A 7,610-nucleotide genomic window follows, 5' to 3' on the forward strand; every position below is an offset into this window, starting at 1 on the left:
CTGTGTTGCCTGACAACCATCAGAATTCTCTAAGCCCAGCCAATTTGTTCCTCTATCTTAAGTTTTCCTGTGAGTATGAGAACATGGTATGGAGCAGGGGTGTAGCAAGAAAATTCCATTTTATACTCAAGTTCTTGGTGCCACCCACCTTGGACACCTACCGCTTAAAAATGGGCGCAGCTCTCAAAATGCTGCTCCTCAAGCACTTAATAAATCTAAGTAACATTTTCAGCTTTTCCCTTAAAATTATTATAGATATTGTTTGATAAGCAATACTGCACCTGTTGTTGGAAACATTCATTTAGACTGTTTTAAATATAAATATGGCTTTTTTGTAAAGTCCCATTATGTGATGCTCCGAAGAAAAAAAATGTACTCAATAGAGTACAAAGAGTATGCCTGGCTACGCCCTTGCTTTGGAGGTCATCATACAGGCAACCATGATGGTAGATTGTGCTGTTGCAGCATTTCTAACAATGAAGGCACATTTGTATGGCTCCAACTCTACCCCTGGTGACACGAGCACCCATGATGCACTTAAGGGCATTCTGTGCCCTCCACCTGACGTGCTTACACACAAAACAGACACACACACACACACACACACACACACACACACACACACACACACACACACACACACACACACACACACACACATTCTATCCCTGCAAGGGCTACAGTAGTTGGCTTGAAACCACTAAGCTCACATTTGCATTCCCTACGGCCCTGGTACTGTGCAAGTATCTACTTGCATTTGAGATGGTTGGCTGACCAGGATCTGAGAGCCATTGTAGGTTGCTCACTGCAACCCTCCCCTGTCTGGCTGTTCCAGCATCTAAGGTAGTATTTGAACTCTGATTACCTGGGTTATAGCTGGGGCTTCATCTCTTTCCCTCTATGCCACAGAGCTGGGTTACAGGTGTGTCTGTGTGTCTGTGTGTGTGTCTGTGTGTCTGTGTGTGTGTCTGTGTGTGTGTGTCTGTGTGTGTGTGTGTGTGTGTGTGTGTGTCTGTGTGTGTGTCTGTGTGTGTGTCTGTGTGTGTGTGTGTCTGTGTGTGTGTGTCTGTGTGTGTGTGTGTGTGTGTGTGTGTCTGTGTGTCTGTGTGTCTGTGTGTCTGTGTGTCTGTGTGTCTGTGTGTCTGTGTGTCTGTGTGTCTGTGTGTCTGTGTGTCTGTGTGTCTGTGTGTGTGTCTGTCTGTGTGTGTGTCTGTCTCTGTGTGTGTCTGTCTCTGTGTGTGTCTGTGTGTGTCTGTGTGTGCCTCTGTGTGTGCCTCTGTGTGTGCCTCTGTGTGTGTGTCTGTGTATGTGTGTCTGTGTGCATGTGTGTCTGTGTGCCTGTGTGTGTCTCTGTCTGTGTGTCTGTCGGTCTGTCTGTATCTGTCTGTCTCTGTCTGTGTCTGTGTGTGTGTGTCTGTCTGTCTCTGTCTGTCTGTGTGTGTGTCTGTGTCTGTCTGTCTGTCTCTGTCTGTCTGTGTGTGTGTGTGTGTGTCTGTCTGTCTCTGTCTCTGTCTGTCTGTGTGTGTGTGTGTGTCTGTCTGTCTCTGTCTGTCTGTGTCTGTCTGTGTTCCCGGATTTACAGTTTCATAGTGGTAGTACAGAATTTCACACTCACAATTTATCAAACCTGTGTTTGTAGTGATGTACTCAGGATATTTTGTTGTAGTACATTAAAATTTTCTTTTTGTAGGCATTGAAGAGAAAGGCACAAGATGAACCCACAAGGGGCTATAAAGTCAGAAATGAGACTTCATGTAAGGCAAAGGTAAGTGTAACTACAGACAAAGCTCATCAGGCATGCTTGAATCGCTGTTCTTCAGAGCTAGCAGTAGCAGTGAACAGCATAGCAGCCTCTTAGAATGTGCACAGAACTAATGCAGTAGTGCTGTATCATGACATTACCTTACCTCGGATGTCTTGACATGCTTTTTGTATATAGGTGCCCCTCCATCTTCACTTATGTTTTGCCATGCAAATTTTGGCATTAAGTGATTACACTGCAGTCTGGCGTTTTAGTTTTGAATATGAAACAAGAGCATCAAGTGGTAAGTATCCTGTTGAGAACCCATTTATTTTCTTTCTTGCACATATAAATATGGGTACAAGATGACTCATTTAATAGTGGTATACTGGAAGTCATTACATTGAATGCAAAATCCCAAAATGTTTTTTTTTATTTTAAACAAGAAACATCTGTATTAATTTCATGTATGACATAGGCAATCATTTATATAAATGAAAACAAACCATACAGAGAACTTTAGTTGTAAAAAAATTTACATCACAAACCATACTGACACACTCCCAGTTTGCAAACATTATACATCACTTATAATCTGGAGCAAGGAGTCCGTGAACTTTTCGTATTTCATCACTTATAATCTGCCAGTCATTGTTAGTCAAATATTACATAGCTCATTCAAATCCTGGCTTCTGCATGCATTGTTCCCACAGTTTCCATTTTTTCTCTCTCTAATTTGCTCGTACCCTCTTCTAAAGATCCCAATTCCATTTGTTTTTGTCTCTATTACTATATTCAGTACTTCTAGTACAGTTGGTTTAGACATTACTTTCCTTTTTCTAGTAATTGCTTTTTTTGGCAGCCACCATAATTTGACTCCGCAAGGGCTTACTATGTCTAGACAATTCTGATTCTGTATCATAACTCAAATAATTTCATTAGTTACACCAATTTGCTCACCAAGCATCTCTGACAGAGTAGTCTGCAGGCAGTCTTTTAAAGTCTGCCAACTCATTACACACACAGAAAATATCTGGAATGTCAAAATGCTGAAGCTTTGCAGTGTTAAATTCAAAATACCTACCCGCAGCATACCTGTGCCCAAATTCTTAAGGACCTTATCAACAATAACCTTTTATCTTTAACACAACATGGTTTCTGACCCAGTCATAATAAAACTACTGCTCTCCTCTGTTTCAACATCACCAATCAAAATAGAAATAGCATGCATCCCTGTCCTGGTGCCAAAGGTACCTGTCAAATGGGCAGCAAATGGCGACAGGATATCTCCCTTTTATATCTGTTGTTGTGGGATAAGGATCCATCCTGGTACAACCCCTCTTCAACATTTTCACAAAATCCACTTCAACCAACCTTGCCACTTTTGTGCAGTATACAGATGACTGAACACTCATCTGCTCAACAATCCCTCCCCAAATTGCAAGAGACTACCAAAGTATCATTTTTCCGCCATAGAATCCTGGTTAGCAAACTTGCAGCTTCTCTTGAATCCTAATAGGACTAAACTAATGCCCTTTACTCCCCCAAAATATACAGAACTAAACTCACCCTTCCACATCAGTAACATCAAAAATCAAAACATTTCCTTACAAAAAAAATACTGGGTGTCCTCAAAGATGAACTAAAATTTGATCAACACCTACCACAAGTCATCAAAAAAAAATTATATATAGGATCACAGAGCCAAGCCATGTCTTACAAATACGGCTAGACAATCTATAGCTAGAATTTACACCCATCACTGTCTGCCTCTCTAATTTTTACTAATCTGTGTAATACAGAAGAGCAAAGACTAGAAATATGTTATAATAAAATAACTAAATTTGTACCAATGCATCTTGTAAGACCATCATTGCATTGCATTAAGCGAGTTAAAATGGCTGAATTGCTTTAACATATTCACAACTAAACTCATATACTAGACAACTGTCCATCTCTCACCAACATACTACAACAATATTCTTGTACAAGAGACCTGAGATCAAAAAATGAATTCCTTGTGATCCCAACCAAATCTAAAAACATGGCAGGAGATGCACTATATTTCTACTAAATCTGTAAGCTGTGGAAAACCATACCACTTGCACTTGAACTAACCAAGAAATTAACTACATTCAAAACACAACTTAAAAAAATACTCAAGGAATAATTTATTCTGTTCATGTAAAACACGTGGTTAAACTTGCCCACATACATGCTCTCAGCCAGTGCATTTACCTGAACTACCATACACCGCTCTTCACTATACTTGTAATATCTCTCCTGTATTTCTCCCGTTTCCTCCATTTTTCCTTTTCCTTCCTCAGCAAAAATAGGTCATCAAACTCTCCTCCCACTATTATCTTTCCTCTTACTAGTAATAACTTTTTGTCACTCTAATTTTCCCCTAACATTACCACTTTCTTTCTCTGACCTTCCACTGTAGTCTTTATCACAGTCTATAACTTTTCTCACTAACATCAACATACTGTCCTCCTGTTACCCCTATATCCTGATTTGACTGTATAACAAGAAATCCTATGTACAATTTTTTTCCTGCAGATTGTCATTACATATGAACGTCTTTGAAATTTAATTTTCTGTTATATCTTAGGTGTGCTGTGAAATTTTTGTAAATTATACCGTCTGTCTAACTAATATGCATAACACTGCTTTTAAATTTTAATGCTTTATAAAGATGTACAATGTGGAGCTGTTCTCCCCACAACTCCACTGAAAACAGGCTTTTGCCCAGTCAGACTACCCCAGTCAACAAAAACAAATGTACTACATATGAACAATATGCCAGTCCACAAACTGTATCACTCCCATTTTAGTGAAGTTCAAAAGTGAGCATTAACATGGGTCCTGCAGGGGATGGGCAAATCAGCTCTCTATGCATGTAGAAAAGTAGGTGTTTTCATTTCAACATTTTAACATTTCAGCTTTTTCATGTTTCAGCATCTGACTTTCACAATGTCGCTGGTCAATAAGTTGACTTGCACCCTATATATGAGTCTATATCAAATGCTCAAAAGATTGAATACACAATTACCAAAAATCTCTGAAATGCAACTACTCAAGGAAAAACATTTTGTTTTTAGGAGAAGCCCTCTTGGCATCATGCATACACACCTGTATTGGCAGAAGTTCAGCTCTGAGCCCTCAGTTTGGAAACCTAGGGACCCTGAATGTCATAACAAAAGGCACCACAGTCTTGTGGTATGTAACAAATCTGGGGAGTACATGTTAGCATCTGTACTGGTTAGCCAATCAGGTTTGGGAACAAACCTTTATGTACAATCTCCTTCTGAAGGTTTCACATATTCCCTTCCAGCTGAGGCCTACATATGTGCATGCTGAGCAGGGATACATTTTCACCACCTCAAAAACAAGGTAGGTGTACCTGAGATGGACTTCTTTGTCAACTGCTTGTTCGGAAGTGCAAGGTTCTGCTGCAGACCCCCATGTAGACAGGGTTGGGAAATGGATGCCTTCTCACTGGATTGGATGGGTCTGTCTTGGTTTGCTTTACTTCTAGGGTAGCAGAATTGTAGGAAGAGAGTACAGAGGTTATCTTATACTTTTAGTGCCTAGGGTAGCAGAATTGTAGGAAGAGTGTCCAGAGATTATACTGATTGCCCCATTCTGGCCCAGTTAGCAGTGGTTCTGTCACCTCATACAGATAGTAAGGGAAAAATCCTTAGTGCTAACTCTGTATATGAATCCCCTGAAGTAGTGATGGGGTTCTTGACACCCTCAATTTGTGTACACACAGACTAGCAGTTTGGAAAACATAACCTTTTATCGGAGTGTGCTTAAAATCATAAGGGAAAATATAAGGTGAAGTACAAGGAAATCACATCTAGCTAAATTGGAAGGATTCTCCTCCTCCTATACCCAGGGAGGAGCTAGTACCCCTTTTGTCTAAGCTGTGCTCTTCTGGTCTAACCTATGCCACAGTTAAGGTCATTCCCTTAGCTTTTTCAGCATGTCTTTCTATGAAACCATGATTGGCATCCAGGAACCAGTAAACCAGTTCTTGAAGGGCTTGACCCATCTAAAGCATCTCAGAAGGAGAGTGACCCTCACCTGTAAACCTACATTTTTACTGCAAGAGTCAAGTAGGGATTGAATTACCTTTGTCATAGACTGCATCCCTAGGATAATTGCAACTTAGCAGCCCTTATTATAGACATGTCTTTGCCCTGTTTGGAGGGGGCAAGAAAAAAGAAGGCTACCTATATATACACCAGGTACTAGAAGATGTACAAGTTAGGTGACAGCATGCCCTTGCAGGAAGGGTGCTCTTGTGAAAATCAAGGAAAGATGTTAGACTCGGTCAATGGCAGAAATCCCTAGAAGTAATGATTGGAATAGTAAGCATAGTCAAACTGCTACAATTTTGGTAAGTTGCCCACACAACTGCACTTTCCCAAGCTTGCAGAGGAGGTGTATAAATGCATGTCCCATTTTTTGAATGTGCAATGCATTGCCCATGGTTAACTGCTGTATTGCTGGCTTGCAAAACATGCAGATAGGAATCTGAGGTCTAGAACTGGTAAGAACGGTTTGGAAATGGGTAATGGAAGCTGGAGAAAGGTAGGGGAAACTGTAGGGAAATTTGGTGCACATAACAGACTGAGCTAGGAGAGGTTTGGTGGTATTCTTCGTGCCCCTCCTGTCTTGGCTACAGAAAATGTCTGGAATACAACTTGGAGCTCTCTTCTCTTAATGAACCGCCTGCATGGATCCCTGATGCCACAACTGCTTAAGGATAGGAGTGGCTTAACTTCTCCTGGCCCTTAAGAAATGGGGACACCCCATGAAAGGAGGGAAGGTCCAGAGCCTGGTCCTAGCTGGAAGAAATTATGGTCATCACCCATGCATCAGATGTTATCTACCAGTTATCCTTTAAGAGATGTAAATGATCTCCAAGGTGGAGAGAGGGAGAGTGGTCTTGATGAAGGAAAAGGTATGGGTTTCTGGAAAAATCGTGAATGATCAGGTTAAAGTTGAAATTCATTTATTTTGGTGATCATGTCCTAAGCATTTTAAACATGTACATGTTGGATAGTAAAATGAGAACCAAGTAGTTTAGTTTTAAAACAGTGTGCCGAGACAGTCCCAATCAAATACACTGTGCAAGTAAGTACTGCAGTATATTAAAGCAAACAAAATTACAGTAGAATGTCTGCAACAGTTTGCAAAAAGCATATGGTATTCCATAATCTCCATAAACTACAACAATCCCATCCTTGCCATTCTGGGTCTAGACTGTGCATGCTCCCAGAGATCAGGGCCATCTTTAGGGGGCAGACTGGACAATTTCCTATGAATCCAACCCTCTTGGGGATCCTCAATCTTACTGGAAAAATAAATTATTAGTGGATGGAAATCATGTTGCTTCATGAAGCAGGCAACCTGAAAAAGTCAGTATGTCCATTACACTAAATAATTTTTCCAGATGTTCAAGACCGTTATCTCAAAAACATTATTACAAGTGTTTGTGAAGTTGGAATAATAATACTTGCTATCTAGCTGCAGTCCCAGTCTCCAGTATTAGTAGAATGCTAAGCATTGGAAGTTGGCCAGCTGTCACTGCAACAGTGAACATCTGCAATTATGATACATGTCTTACACAGCTCTACTTTCCTAGCCTTATGCCCTTGGGAACTGGGATAAGCTTTGGTGTCTTGTAGTCCTGTAAAGGGCAGAGCAGGTAATTGGAGAATAAGTACAAAGAATAAGTACAAAAATATAATTTAATGAAAAATACTTTAAAAGGGTATGTACTCACTTATGCCTGCTTGTATGTAGTTATTAGGCTTGGCAAGGTACATGTGTAAAAACTGAAATTCTGTCCATT

General features: G+C 40.4%; 1 long non-coding RNA gene across 2 annotated transcripts in view; it reads left to right on the top strand.

Annotated features, from left to right (window-relative positions):
- The window catches only part of LOC122805808, a 51,218-nt gene extending 49,453 nt beyond the window's left edge, over window positions 1-1,765 (top strand). For both annotated transcript variants that reach the window (XR_006365453.1, XR_006365454.1), the window contains exon 3: window positions 1,691-1,765. This is a non-coding gene — a long non-coding RNA (uncharacterized LOC122805808). The remainder of the gene's footprint in view (window positions 1-1,690) is intronic.
- The last annotated feature ends 5,845 nt before the right edge of the window (window positions 1,766-7,610 follow it).

The sequence above is a fragment of the Protopterus annectens genome, chromosome 7.part0 (genome assembly GCF_019279795.1).
Source record: "Protopterus annectens isolate FY-2018-M chromosome 7.part0, PAN1.0, whole genome shotgun sequence".
Lineage (NCBI taxonomy): Eukaryota > Metazoa > Chordata > Ceratodontiformes > Protopteridae > Protopterus > Protopterus annectens.